General features: G+C 44.3%; 1 protein-coding gene across 2 annotated transcripts in view; it reads left to right on the forward strand.

Annotated features, from left to right (window-relative positions):
- Positions 1 to 16,122, forward strand: part of LOC135568546 (uncharacterized) — a 72,709-nt gene that overhangs the window by 33,459 nt on the left and 23,128 nt on the right. Inside the window, exon 4 of one of the 2 annotated variants that reach the window (XR_010462676.1) lies at positions 12,365 to 12,517. The exons of the other annotated variant lie outside the window; for it this stretch is intronic. The gene's annotated coding sequence lies outside the window, so the exon portion shown is untranslated. The remainder of the gene's footprint in view (positions 1 to 12,364; positions 12,518 to 16,122) is intronic. 2 annotated transcript variants of the gene reach the window in all.

The raw sequence follows: 16,122 nt of genomic DNA on the forward strand, positions 1-16,122 counted from the left end.
GAGTGGCCTTTCAGGTTATGTCAATATAGGACCCGTTTTACTGCGGATATAGATACTTTTGTACCTGTTTCCTCCAGCATCTTCACAATGTCCTTTGCTGTTGTTCTAGGATTGATTTGTACTTTTCACACCAATTGTGGGTGTCATAGAGAATGATTTGAGATGGAGCTTCCGGTCTGCATTCCATATATAGTACACACACAGTACTATGTGGGTCTGGTAAATAGTATTGCCCTGTGGGGTGTCATAGAGAATGATTTGAGATGGAGCTTCCGGTCTGCATTCCATATATAGTACACACACAGTACTATGTGGCTCTGGTAAATAGTATTGCCCTGTGGGGTGTCATAGAGAATGATTTGAGATGGAGCTTCCGGTCTGCATTCCATATATAGTACACACATAGTACTATGTGTCTCTGGTAAATAGTATTGCCCTGTGGGGTGTCATAGAGAATGATTTGAGATGGAGCTTCCGGTCTGCATTCCATATATAGTACACACATAGTACTATGTGTCTCTGGTAAATAGTATTGCCCTGTGGGGTGTCATAGAGAATGATTTGAGATGGAGCCATATAGACTAATCTCTCCTTTTCTTTCTCCGTTGCTTCACAGGAAGTTGTCATGGAAATTCAAACCAGAAAGGAAGAGAGAGACTGTAGATTCCTCCAAAGATTGGCAAAAAGGGATCTGGTTAATAATCACACAACAGGTGCAACAGTCAAAAGCAAGAGTTGAGTCTCAGCCTTTATAGGAAAATACAAACTCTTTTGTTTCTGTGGGAGTTTAGCAGGTGTGTGAGGTCATGGTGGGGGCAGAGCGTACAAACAAGTGATAAATACCGTTTTCTTCTTTGTGCTGATAGAATTGTAGCTGCTCTTCCAGCTAGCCTCTGTTATCTTCATATCTCCACCAGCTAGCCTCTGTTATCTTCATATCTCCACCAGCTAGCCTCTGTTCTCTACATATCTCCACCAGCTAGCCTCTGTTATCTTCATATCTCCACCAGCTAGCCTCTGTTATCTACATATCTCCACCAGCTAGCCTCTGTTATCTACATATCTCCACCAGCTAGTCTCTGTTCTCTACATATCTCCACCAGCTAGTCTCTGTTCTCTACATATCTCCACCAGCTAGCCTCTGTTCTCTACATATCTCCACCAGCTAGCCTCTGTTCTCTACATATCTCCACCAGCTAGTCTCTCTACATATCTCCACCAGCTAGCCTCTGTTCTCTACATATCTCCACCAGCTAGTCTCTGTTCTCTACATATCTCCACCAGCTAGCCTCTGTTCTCTACATATCTCCACCAGCTAGTCTCTCTACATATCTCCACCAGCTAGCCTCTGTTCTCTACATATCTCCACCAGCTAGCCTCTGTTCTCTACATATCTCCACCAGCTAGTCTCTCTACATATCTCCACCAGCTAGCCTCTGTTCTCTACATATCTCCACCAGCTAGTCTCTGTTATCTACATATCTCCACCAGCTAGCCTCTGTTATCTTCACATCTCCACCAGCTAGTCTCTGTTATCTACATATCTCCACCAGCTAGCCTCTGTTATCTTCATATCTCCACCAGCTAGCCTCTGTTATCTTCATATCTCCACCAGCTAGCCTCTGTTATCTTCATATCTCCACCAGCTAGTCTCTGTTATCTACATATCTCCACCAGCTAGCCTCTGTTATCTTCATATCTCCACCAGCTAGCCTCTGTTATCTTCATATCTCCACCAGCTAGCCTCTGTTCTCTACATATCTCCACCAGCTAGTCTCTGTTATCTACATATCTCCACCAGCTAGTCTCTGTTCTCTATATATCTCCACCTGCTAGTCTCTCTTCATATCTCCACCAGCTAGTCTCTGTTCTCTACATATCTCCACCAGCTAGCCTCTGTTCTCTACATATCTCCACCAGCTAGCCTCTGTTCTCTACATATCTCCACCAGCTAGTCTCTGTTATCTACATATCTCCACCAGCTAGTCTCTGTTCTCTACATATCTCCACCAGCGAGCCTCTGTTCTCTACATATCTCCACCAGCTAGCCTCTGTTCTCTACATATCTCCACCAGCTAGTCTCTGTTATCTACATATCTCCACCAGCTAGCCTCTGTTCTCTACATATCTCCACCAGCTAGCCTCTGTTCTCTACATATCTCCACCAGCTAGCCTCTGTTCTCTACATATCTCCACCAGCTAGTCTCTCTACATATCTCCACCAGCTAGCCTCTGTTCTCTACATATCTCCACCAGCTAGTCTCTGTTCTCTACATATCTCCACCAGCTAGCCTCTGTTCTCTACATATCTCCACCAGCTAGTCTCTCTACATATCTCCACCAGCTAGCCTCTGTTCTCTACATATCTCCACCAGCTAGCCTCTGTTCTCTACATATCTCCACCAGCTAGTCTCTCTACATATCTCCACCAGCTAGCCTCTGTTCTCTACATATCTCCACCAGCTAGTCTCTGTTATCTACATATCTCCACCAGCTAGCCTCTGTTATCTTCATATCTCCACCAGCTAGTCTCTGTTATCTACATATCTCCACCAGCTAGCCTCTGTTATCTTCATATCTCCACCAGCTAGCCTCTGTTATCTTCATATCTCCACCAGCTAGCCTCTGTTATCTTCATATCTCCACCAGCTAGTCTCTGTTATCTACATATCTCCACCAGCTAGCCTCTGTTATCTTCATATCTCCACCAGCTAGCCTCTGTTATCTTCATATATCCACCAGCTAGCCTCTGTTCTCTACATATCTCCACCAGCTAGTCTCTGTTATCTACATATCTCCACCAGCTAGTCTCTGTTCTCTATATATCTCCACCTGCTAGTCTCTCTTCATATCTCCACCAGCTAGTCTCTGTTCTCTACATATCTCCACCAGCTAGCCTCTGTTCTCTACATATCTCCACCAGCTAGCCTCTGTTCTCTACATATCTCCACCAGCTAGTCTCTGTTATCTACATATCTCCACCAGCTAGTCTCTGTTCTCTACATATCTCCACCAGCTAGCCTCTGTTCTCTACATATCTCCAACAGCTAGCCTCTGTTCTCTACATATCTCCACCAGCTAGTCTCTGTTCTCTACATATCTCCAACAGCTAGCCTCTGTTCTCTACATATCTCCACCAGCTAGTCTCTGTTATCTACATATCTCCACCAGCTAGCCTCTGTTATCTTCATATCTCCACCAGCTAGTCTCTGTTCTCTACATATCTCCACCTGCTAGTCTCTCTTCATATCTCCACCAGCTAGTCTCTGTTCTCTACATATCTCCACCAGCTAGTCTCTGTTCTCTACATATCTCCACCAGCTAGTCTCTGTTATCTACATATCTCCACCAGCTAGTCTCTGTTCTCTACATATCTCCACCAGCTAGTCTCTGTTATCTACATATCTCCACCAGCTAGTCTCTGTTATCTACATATCTCCACCAGCTAGTCTCTGTTCTCTACATATCTCCACCTGCTAGTCTCTCTTCATATCTCCACCAGCTAGCCTCTGTTCTCTACATATCTCCACCAGATAGTCTCTGTTCTCTTCATATCTCCACCAGCTAGTCTCTGTTCTCTACATATCTCCACCAGCTAGTCTCTGTTCTCTACCTATCTCCACCAGCTAGCCTCTGTTCTCTACATATCTCCACCAGCTAGTCTCTGTTCTCTTCATATCTCCACCAGCTAGTCTCTGTTCTCTACATATCTCCACCAGCTAGTCTCTGTTCTCTACATATCTCCACCAGCTAGCCTCTGTTCTCTACATATCTCCACCAGCTAGTCTCTGTTCTCTACATATCTCCACCAGCTAGCCTCTGTTCTCTACATATCTCCACCAGCTAGTCTCTGTTCTCTACATATCTCCACCAGCTAGTCTCTGTTCTCTACATATCTCCACCAGCTAGTCTCTGTTCTCTACATATCTCCACCAGCTAGCCTCTGTTCTCTACATATCTCCACCAGCTAGCCTCTGTTCTCTACATATCTCCACCAGCTAGTCTCTGTTCTCTTCATATCTCCACCAGCTAGTCTCTCTTCATATCTCCACCAGCTAGTCTCTGTTATCTTCATATCTCCACCAGCTAGTCTCTGTTCTCCACATATCTCCACCAGCTAGTCTCTCTTCATATCTCCACCAGCTAGTCTCTGTTATCTTCATATCTCCACCAGCTAGTCTCTGTTCTCTTCATATCTCCACCAGCTAGCCTCTGTTATATCCCTTCTTTCTTTTCTCTCCAAAACTCTTGAACGTGCCGTCCTTGGCCAGCTCTCCCGCTATCTCTCTCAGAATGACCTTCTTGATCCAAATCAGTCAGGTTTCAAGACTAGTCATTCAACTGAGACTGCTCTTCTCTGTATCACGGAGGCGCTCCGCACTGCTAAAGCTAACTCTCTCTCCTCTGCTCTCATCCTTCTAGACCTATCGGCTGCCTTCGATACTGTGAACCATCAGATCCTCCTCTCCACCCTCTCCGAGTTGGGCATCTCCGGCGCGGCCCACGCTTGGATTGCGTCCTACCTGACAGGTCGCTCCTACCAGGTGGCGTGGCGAGAATCCGTCTCCTCACCACGTGCTCTCACCACTGGTGTCCCCAGGGCTCTGTTCTAGGCCCTCTCCTATTCTCGCTATACACCAAGTCACTTGGCTCTGTCATAACCTCACATGGTCTCTCCTATCATTGCTATGCAGACGACACACAATTAATCTTCTCCTTTCCCCCTTCTGACGACCAGGTGGCGAATCGCATCTCTGCATGTCTGGCAGACATATCAGTGTGGATGACGGATCATCACCTCAAGCTGAACCTCGGCAAGACGGAGCTGCTCTTCCTCCCGGGAAGGACTGCCCGTTCCATGATCTCGCCATCACGGTTGACAACTCCATTGTGTCCTCGTCCCAGAGCGCTAAGAACCTTGGCGTGATCCTGGACAACACCCTGTCGTTCTCAAATAACATCAAGGCGGTGGCCCGTTCCTGTAGGTTCATGCTCTACAACATCCGCAGAGTACGACCCTGCCTCACACAGGAAGCGGCGCAGGTCCTAATCCAGGCACTTGTCATCTCCCGTCTGGATTACTGCAACTCGCTGTTGGCTGGGCTCCCTGCCTGTGCCATTAAACCCCTACAACTCATCCAGAACGCCGCAGCCCGTCTGGTGTTCAACCTTCCCAAGTTCTCTCACGTCACCCCGCTCCTCCGCTCTCTCCACTGGCTTCCAGTTGAAGCTCGCATCCGCTACAAGACCATGGTGCTTGCCTACGGAGCTGTGAGGGGAACGGCACCTCAGTACCTCCAGGCTCTGATCAGGCCCTACACCCAAACAAGGGCACTGCGTTCATCCACCTCTGGCCTGCTCGCCTCCCTACCACTGAGGAAGTACAGTTCCCGCTCAGCCCAGTCAAAACTGTTCGCTGCTCTGGCCCCCCAATGGTGGAACAAACTCCCTCACGACGCCAGGACAGCGGAGTCAATCACCACCTTCCGGAGACACCTGAAACCCCACCTCTTTAAGGAATACCTAGGATAGGATAAAGTAATCCTTCTCACCCCCCCCCTTAAAAGACCTAGATGCACTATTGTAAAGTGGCTGTTCCACTGGATGTCATAAGGTGAAAGCACCAATTTGTAAGTCGCTCTGGATAAGAGCGTCTGCTAAATGACTTAAATGTAAATGTAAATGTTATCTTCATATCTCCACCAGCTAGCCTCTGTTCTCTTCATATCTCCACCAGCTAGCCTCTGTTATCTTCATATCTCCACCAGCTAGCCTCTGTTATCTTCATATCTCCATCAGCTAGTCTCTGTTATGTTCATATCTCCACCAGCTAGTCTCTGTTCTCTACATATCTCCACCAGCTAGTCTCTCTTCATATCTCCATCAGCTAGTCTCTGTTATCTTCATATCTCCACCAGCTAGTCTCTCTTCATATCTCCACCAGCTAGCCTCTGTTATCTACATATCTCCACCAGCTAGCCTCTGTTCTCTTCATATCTCCACCAGCTAGCCTCTGTTCTCTACATATCTCCACCAGCTAGTCTCTGTTATCGTCATATCTCCACCAGCTAGTCTCTCTTCATATCTCCACCAGCTAGTCTCTGTTATCTTCATATCTCCACCAGCTAGCCTCGGTAGAGTAGGGTAGGGTAGGGTTGGGTTAGGGTTGGGTTGGGTTAGGGTTGGGTTAGGGTTGGGTTAGGTGTAGGGTTAGGTTACAGTAGGGTAGGGTACGGTACGGTAGGGTAGGGTTGGGTTAGGGTACAGTACGGTAGGGTACGGTAGGGTATGGTAGGGTAGGGTTAGGTTTGGGTTAGGGTTGTGAAAGGGTTAGGGTGGGGTTAGGATTGAGTTAAGGTTGGGTTAGGGTTAGGTTGGTTTAGGGTTGGGTTAGGGTTAGGTTAGTGTTGGATTCGTTTGAAACCTAGCATATGGATGGACATGAGTCTAAAGTTTGAGGATATATAATTCATTCTCTGTACTGACCTGATTGAGTCTAAGGGTTGAGGATATATAATTCATTCTCTGTACTGACCTGATTGAGTCTAAGTTTGAGGATATATAATTCATTCTCTGTACTGACCTGATTGAGTCTAAGGTTTGAAGACATATAATTCATTCTGTATTGATGTGTTTTAACCAGACTTCTTGTCCTGTAAACAGAGAGAACAGGGTTAGGGTTGGGTTGGGTTAGGGTTGGGGTTGGGTTGGGTTAGGGTTGGGGTTGGGTTGGGGTTGGGTTGGGTTAGGGTTAGGGTTGGGGTTGGGTTGGGGTTGGGGTTGAGTTGGAGTTGGGTTAGGGTTGGGTTGGGTTGGGTTAGGGTTGGGTTTGGGGTTGGGGTTGGGTTGGGGTGAAGCCAGCATGGTGATGGACATGAGTCTAAGGTTTGAAGACATATAATTCATTCTGTATTGATGTGTTTTAACCAGACTTCTAGTCCTGTAAACAGAGAGAACAACATACATGGACTTGTGTTTAACACGGTTTCATGGATTTGAATCATGTTCATTTGTAGCTCTCTCTGTATGGCAGATTCTCAGTAGGTTTCCATGGTCCATTAACCTAACAGCCTGGCAGGTCTACACAGAGAGAGAGAGAGAGAGAGAGAGTGAGAGAGAGAGAGAGAGAGAGAGAGGTTTGGCTATTGTGTGAATCTTTAATCAGGATGGCTCATTCGGCAGGTCATAGTCTGTTTGTGAGAGAGAGAGGAGTGTGGAGACTGTAAAGGGGGAGACGGAGAGAGAGAGAGGAGTGTGGAGACTGTAGAGGGGGAGACGGAGAGAAGAGAGAGGAGTGTGGAGACTGTAGAGGGGGAGACGGAGAGAAGAGAGAGAGAGAGGAGTGTGGAGACTGTAGAGGGGAGACGGAGAGAAGAGAGAGAGGGGAGTGTGGAGACTGTAGAGGGGGAGAAGAGAGAGAGGGAGTGTGGAGACTGTAGAGGGGAGACGGAGAGAAGAGAGAGAGAGGAGTGTGGAGACTGTAGAGGGGGAGACGGAGAGAAGAGAGAGAGAGAGAGGAGTGTGGAGACTGTAGAGGGGGAGACGGAGAGAAGAGAGAGAGAGGAGTGTGGAGACTGTAGAGGGGGAGACGGAGAGAGAGAGAGAGAGAGGAGTGTGGAGACTGTAGAGGGGGAGACAGAGAGAAGAGAGAGAGAGAGAGGAGTGTGGAGACTGTAGAGGGGGAGACGGAGGGGAGAGAGAGAGAGGAGACATTATCACCACCTACCACTAGAGGGCGACTAATACACAGTTTTGTTAGTTTGTCATTTGTTCATGGTAAGAAAACAAATTGGGAAGATTTGGAAGGATTCTGTATGGAGGAATGGTCTAAGATCACTCCCAATGTGTTCTCCAACTCATAACACCTTTTAGAAAAAGGCTCAGTGCCGTTATCCACACAAGGTGAGGTATTGAAAGGGGTGTCAATGTTGACCCCGAACCTTTAGAGAGAAAAAATATTACTTGTTAAACACAATCTCTTTCTCTGAGCCATATTGTATTAGTAGAAAATAATTTAATTTCATAATTTTGTTTGAGCATAAAATATAGCTCAGTCTTAGAATGCTTTATTTTATACAGTCAGTTTTACAAATCTTTATCAAGGGTGTCAATAATTTGGGACCCCATTGTATCCTTCAAAGTTAGAGATATGTTGAACCTGGATCATCATAATGATTCTACATGTTATAGTATGAACCTGGATCATCATAATGATTCTACATGTTATAGTATGAACCTGGATCCATCATAATGATTCTACATGTTATAGTATGAACCTGGATCCATCATAATGATTCTACATGTTATAATATGAACCTGGATCCATCATAATGATTCTACATGTTATAATATGAACCTGGATCCATCATAATGATTCTACATGTTATAATATGAACCTGGATCATCATAATGATTCTACATGTTATAATATGCCATGGCCTTTACTGGCCAAAGGTTAAACTGCTGTTATGGTTATGATATACTATGGTGTTGTGTCACTAGACTTTGACCAGATATTATTACATCCAAAGATCAACTGAACCTAGAACATAGATACAGAGACACTTGTCATCAGGAAGGTGATCTCTCAGCACAACGGAAAATATCTCAATGACTTGACATGTTCTGGTTGTGAATTCAGGCTACAAGGTAAGAATCTTCCCAGGGATTATTGTAAAGTGTGAAGAGAAATTAAATGTATGGTGTTATTTTAGTATAGTGAATGACAGTAAAACACTCAGATGTAACAGTCCATTTCACCTGGGACAGCTACGTGACAGTTCAATCATACAAAATGGTGCTAACTGGGTGTAGTCAAGTCACATTCAATAACATGTTGTTCATATAGCTAACTGGGTGTAGTCAAGTCACATTCAATAACATGTTGTTCATATAGCTAACTGGGTGTAGTCAAGTCACATTCAATAACATGTTGTTCATATAGCTAACTGGGTGTAGTCAAGTCACATTCAATAACATGTTGTTCATATAGCTAACTGGGTGTAGTCAAGTCACATTCAATAACATGTTGTTCATATAGCTAACTGGGTGTAGTCAAGTCACATTCAATAACATGTTGTTCATATAGCTAACTGGGCGTAGTCAAGTCACATTCAATAACATGTTGTTCATATAGCTAACTGGGTGTAGTCAAGTCATATTCAATAACATGTTGTTCATATAGCTAACTGGGTGTAGTCAAGTCACATTCAATAACATGTTGTTCATATAGCTAACTGGGTGTAGTCAAGTCACATTCAATAACATGTTGTTCATATAGCTAACTGGGTGTAGTCAAGTCACATTCAAAAACATGTTGTTCATATAGCTAACTGGGTGTAGTCAAGTCACATTCAATAACATGTTGTTCATATAGCTAACTGGGTGTAGTCAAGTCACATTCAATAACATGTTGTTCATATAGCTAACTGGGTGTAGTCAAGTCACATTCAATAACATGTTGTTCATATAGCTAACTGGGTGTAGTCAAGTCAAATTCAAAAACATGTTGTTCATATAGCTAACTGGGTGTAGTCAAGTCACATTCAATAACATGTTGTTCATATAGCGTATTATACGATTCGTATATTGTGGTTATTTTATCATTTGTAAAAATGTTAATGTATCATAGTTCTAAATCATCTTTCAGAATATCAGAACATTTGTTGTTTTCTAAATTCCAATGAGCTCCTGCTTCCTGTGTAATTTGGTATGAAACCACTGAACATACTTTTCTTAACATTAATATTATGAACTGAATTCAGTAACAGCATAATAATATCATACCTGTTGAACAAAACAACACACTAGAATGAGAGAAATTATTAAAGAGAAAGTGAGACATTATAATTATTACATGTATTATATTGTTATTATTAATATTTGTATTATTAATATTATTATTATTATTATTATTATTAGTTCCACTACATGGAGAGGTGAAAAATATCAATCACAATGACATGTTCATAAATCACCTGACAGGGCTCCGGGCAGCCGAGCGGAAATGGAGGAAAACTCGCCTCCCTGCGGACCTGGCATCCTTTCACTCCCTCCTCTCTACATTTTCCTCTTCTGTCGCTGCTGCTAAAGCCACTTTCTACCACTCTAAATTCCAAGCATCTGCCTCTAACCCTAGGAAGCTCTTTGCCACCTTCTCCTCCCTCCTGAATCCTCCCCCTCCTCCCTCTCTGCAGATGACTTCGTCAACCATTTTGAAAAGAAGGTCGACGACATCCGATCCTCGTTTGCTAAGTCAAACGACACCGCTGGTTCTGCTCACACTGCCCTACCCTGTGCTCTGACCTCTTTCTCCCCTCTCTCTCCAGATGAAATCTCGCGTCTTGTGACGGCCGGCCGCCCAACAACCTGCCCGCTTGACCCTATCCCCTCCTCTCTTCTCCAGACCATTTCCGGAGACCTTCTCCCTTACCTCACCTCGCTCATCAACTCATCCCTGACCGCTGGCTACATCCCTTCCGTTTTCAAGAGAGCGAGAGTTGCACCCCTTCTGAAAAAACCTACACTCGATCCCTCCGATGTCAACAACTACAGACCAGTATCCCTTCTTTCTTTTCTCTCCAAAACCCTTGAACGTGCCGTCCTTGGCCAGCTCTCCCGCTATCTCTCTCAGAATGACCTTCTTGATCCAAATCAGTCAGGTTTCAAGACTAGTCATTCAACTGAGACTGCTCTTCTCTGTATCACGGAGGCGCTCCGCACTGCTAAAGCTAACTCTCTCTCCTCTGCTCTCATCCTTCTAGACCTATCGGCTGCCTTCGATACTGTGAACCATCAGATCCTCCTCTCCACCCTCTCCGAGTTGGGCATCTCCGGCGCGGCCCACGCTTGATTGCGTCCTACCTGACAGGTCGCTCCTACCAGGTGGCGTGGCGAGAATCCGTCTCCTCACCACGTACTCTCACCACTGGTGTCCCCAGGGCTCTGTTCTAGGCCCTCTCCTATTCTCGCTATACACCAAGTCACTTGGCTCTGTCATAACCTCACATGGTCTCTCCTATCATTGCTATGCAGACGACACACAATTAATCTTCTCCTTTCCCCCTTCTGATGACCAGGTGGCGAATCGCATCTCTGCATGTCTGGCAGACATATCAGTGTGGATGACGGATCACCACCTCAAGCTGAACCTCGGCAAGACGGAGCTGCTCTTCCTCCCGGGAAGGACTGCCCGTTCCATGATCTCGCCATCACGGTTGACAACTCCACTGTGTCCTCCTCCCAGAGCGCTAAGAACCTTGGCGTGATCCTGGACAACACCCTGTCGTTCTCAACTAACATCAAGGCGGTGGCCCGTTCCTGTAGGTTCATGCTCTACAACATCCGCAGAGTACGACCTTGCCTCACACAGGAAGCGGCGCAGGTCCTAATCCAGGCACTTGTCATCTCCCGTCTGGATTACTGCAACTCGCTGTTGGCTGGGCTCCCTGCCTGTGCCATTAAACCCCTACAACTCATCCAGAACGCCGCAGCCCGTCTGGTGTTCAACCTTCCCAAGTTCTCTCACGTCACCCCGCTCCTCCGCTCTCTCCACTGGCTTCCAGTTGAAGCTCGCATCCGCTACAAGACCATGGTGCTTGCCTACGGAGCTGTGAGGGGAACGGCACCTCAGTACCTCCAGGCTCTGATCAGGCCTTACACCCAAACAAGGGCACTGCGTTCATCCACCTCTGGCCTGCTCGCCTCCCTACCACTGAGGAAGTACAGTTCCCGCTCAGCCCAGTCAAAACTGTTCGCTGCTCTGGCCCCCCAATGGTGGAACAAACTCCCTCACGACGCCAGGACAGCGGAGTCAATCACCACCTTCCGGAGACACCTGAAACACCACCTCTTTAAGGAATACCTAGGATAGGATAAAGTAATCCTTCTCACCCCCCTTAAAAGATTTAGATGCACTATTGTAAAGTGGCTGCTCCACTGGATGTCATAAGGTGAATGCACCAATTTGTAAGTCGCTCTGGATAAGAGCGTCTGCTAAATGACTTAAATGTAATGTAAATGGATGTGTCTGTTAGTACATTTTTATTTCTAAGAGATAATAAATAAAAGCGAACAATTGACCTTCAATAATTAGTTGACACTGTGTTAACCAAAACCAACATGTTGGATCTCTGTTTAGTTGTCACTGTGTTAACCAAAACCAACATGCTGGATCTCTGTTTAGTTGTCACTGTGTTAACCACAACCAACATGTTGGATCTCTGTTTAGTTGTCACTGTGTTAACCACAACCAACATGTTGGATCTCTGTTTAGTTGTCACTGTGTTAACCAAAACCAACATGCTGGATCTCTGTTTAGTTGTCACTGTGTTAACCACAACCAACATGCTGGATCTCTGTTTAGGGGTCAGTGCTCTAAAATGAGTCTCTCTGGGGAGAGAAAGGAGAGAAAGGAGGGGGGGCCTGCCTCTAAAAGGAGTCTCTCTGAGGAGAGCGAGGAGGGGGGTCCTGCCTCTAAAAGGAGTCTCTCTGGAGAACATGACACCAAAGCTAAGAGGTGAGATGACAATGTTTTTTTAGAATTGATTAAGAGTTTGTTTCTAAAACGGTACATCCACCATTTTTTCACATTTTTATTTTTCCTCAGAAATTATTGCTGATGGATGCCTTCGTGTGTTATTTTTCCTCAGAAATGATTGCTGATGGATGCCTTCGTGTGTTATTTTTCCTCAGAAATGATTGCTGATGGATGCCTTCATGTGTTATTTTTCCTCAGAAATGATTGCTGATGGATGCCTTCATGTGTTATTTTTCCTCAGAAATGATTGCTGATGGATGCCTTCGTGTGTTATTTTTCCTCAGAAATGATTGCTGATGGATGCCTTCATGTGTTATTTTTCCTCAGAAATGATTGCTGATGGATGCCTTCATGTGTTATTTTTCCTCAGAAATGATTGCTGATGGATGCCTTCATGTGTTATTTTTCCTCAGAAATGATTGCTGATGGATGCCTTCATGTGTTATTTTTCCTCAGAAATGATTGCTGATGGATGCCTTCATGTGTTATTTTTCCTCAGAAATGATTGCTGATGGATGCCTTCATGTGTTATTTTTCCTCAGAAATGATTGCTGATGGATGCCTTCATGTGTTATTTTTCCTCAGAAATGATTGCTGATGGCCTTCATGTGTTATTTTTCCTCAGAAATGATTGCTGATGGATGCCTTCATGTGTTATTTTTCCTCAGAAATGATTGCTGATGGATGCCTTCATGTGTTATTTTTCCTCAGAAATGATTGCTGATGGATACCTTCATGTGTTATTTTTCCTCAGAAATGATTGCTGATGGATGCCTTCATGTGTTATTTTTCCTCAGAAATGATTGCTGATGGATGCCTTCATGTGTTATTTTTCCTCAGAAATGATTGCTGATGGATGCCTTCATGTGTTATTTTTCCTCAGAAATGATTGCTGATGGATGCCTTCATGTGTTATTTTTCCTCAGAAATGATTGCTGATGGATGCCTTCATGTGTTATTTTTCCTCAGAAATGATTGCTGATGGATGCCTTCATGTGTTATTTTTCCTCAGAAATGATTGCTGATGGATGCCTTCATGTGTTATTTTTCCTCAGAAATGATTGCTGATGGATGCCTTCATGTGTTATTTTTCCTCAGAAATGATTGCTGATGGATGCCTTCATGTGTTATTTTTCCTCAGAAATGATTGCTGATGGATGCCTTCATGTGTTATTTTTCCTCAGAAATGATTGCTGATGGATGCCTTCATGTGTTATTTTTCCTCAGAAATGATTGCTGATGGATGCCTTCATGTGTTATTTTTCCTCAGAAATGATTGCTGATGGATGCCTTCATGTATTATTTTTCCTCAGAAATGATTGCTGATGGATGCCTTCATGTGTCTGTAACATATTGTTTTTCTATGATTTTACAGTTTTTTCTGATTGCTTGCTTATCTAATATCTTATCTTATTTCTGCAAAAATCTGCACACTTACCACAACCTAACCTAACCACAACCTAACCTAACCACAACCTAACCTAACCTAACCACAACCTAACCTAACCTATCCACAACCTAACCACAACCTAACCTAACCTAACCACAACCTAACCACAACCTAACCTAACCTAACCACAACCTAACCTAACCACAACCTAACCCAACCTATCCACAACCTAACCACAACCTAACCTAACCACAACCTAACCACAACCTAACCTAACCTCAACCTAACCTAACCACAACCTAACCTAACCACAACCTTACCTAACCACAACCTAACCTAACCACAACCTAACCTAACCACAACCTAACCTAACCACAACCTTACCTAACCACAACCTAACCTAACCACAACCTAACCTAACCACAACCTAACCTAACCACAACCTTACCTAACCACAACCTAACCTAACCACAACCTAACCTAACCACAACCTACCTAACCACAACCTAACCTAACCACAACCTAACCTAACCACAACCTAACCTAACCACAACCTTACCTAACCACAACCTAACCTAACCACAACCTACCTAACCACAACCTAACCTAACCACAACCTAACCTAACCACAACCTAACCTAACCACAACCTAACCTAACCACAACCTAACCTAACCACAACCTTACCTAACCACAACCTAACCTAACCACAACCTAACCTAACCTAACCACAACCTAACCACAACCTAACCTAACCACAACCTAACCTAACCACAACCTTACCTAACCACAACCTAACCTAACCACAACCTAACCACAACCTAACCTAACCACAAACCTAACCACAACCTAACCTAACCACAACCTAACCTAACCACAACCTAACCTAACCACAACCTTACCTAACCACAACCTAACCTAACCACAACCTAACCTAACCACAACCTAACCTAACCACAACCTTACCTAACCACAACCTAACCTAACCACAACCTAACCTAACCTAACCTAACCACAACCTAACCACAACCTAACCTAACCACAACCTAACCACAACCTAACCTAACCTAACCACAACACAAAATAAACAATTCTTGTAAAACTCTTTAAACACTTAAAACATGTTTTGTTGTTGCTGCAACACAAACCATCATTTGAATAAGAACACAAAGCACCAACTACGCACTGACAGTATAAATGAAAACCACTTGAGACTTTTGCTTTTCCGGTGTGCAGGGCATAGCAGATTGCATAAAGTTTTGTCATACATGTCGTAAACACACATACACACAGGTATCCTGATGTGTAAAGTATGGCTGTGTATTCTGAACATAACACACAGGTATCCTGATGTGTAAAGTATGGCTGTGTATTCTGAACATAACACACAGGTATCCGGATGTGTAAAGGCTGTGTATTCTGAACATAACACACAGGTATCCGGATGTGTAAAGGCTGTGTATTCTGAACATAACACACAGGTATCCACATGTGTAAAGTATGGCTGTGTATTCTGAACATAACACACAGGTATCCAGATGTGTAAAGGCTGTGTATTCTGAACATAACACACAGGTATCCTGATGTGTAAAGTATCGCTGTGTATTCTGAACATAACACACAGGTATCCGGATGTGTAAAGTATGGCTGTGTATTCTGAACATAACACACAGGTATCCAGATGTGTAAAGTATCGCTGTGTATTCTGAACATAACACACTATCAATACAAATAAGGGGAAAATACTTCTTAGTTTCTCTAAATGTTCCAACTAACAACAAAAGCTCAGTAGAAGAAGAAAAAACCTAATTGTTTTAACTTCTCACCTTCTTTGTGGGTCTGGCATAAGACTTCATCCACATCAATTCAAATTCAATCAAATGTATTTATAAAGCCCTTCGTACATCAGCTGATATCTCAAAGTGCTGTACAGAAACCCAGCCTAAAACCCCTAACAGCAAGCAATGCAGGTGTAGAAGCACGGTGGCTAGGAAAAACTCCCTAGAAAGGCCAAAACCTAGGAAGAAACGTAGAGAGGAACCAGGCTATGTGGGGTGGCCAGTCCTCTTCTGGCTGTGCCGGGTGGAGATTATAACAGAACATGGCCAAGATGTTCAAATGTTCATAGATGACGAACAGGGTCAAATAATAATAATCACAGTGGTTGTAGAAGGTGCAACAGGTCAGCACCTCAG

The sequence above is a fragment of the Oncorhynchus nerka genome, unplaced genomic scaffold (assembly GCF_034236695.1).
Source record: "Oncorhynchus nerka isolate Pitt River unplaced genomic scaffold, Oner_Uvic_2.0 unplaced_scaffold_1497, whole genome shotgun sequence".
NCBI classification, from domain to species: Eukaryota; Metazoa; Chordata; class Actinopteri; order Salmoniformes; family Salmonidae; genus Oncorhynchus; species Oncorhynchus nerka.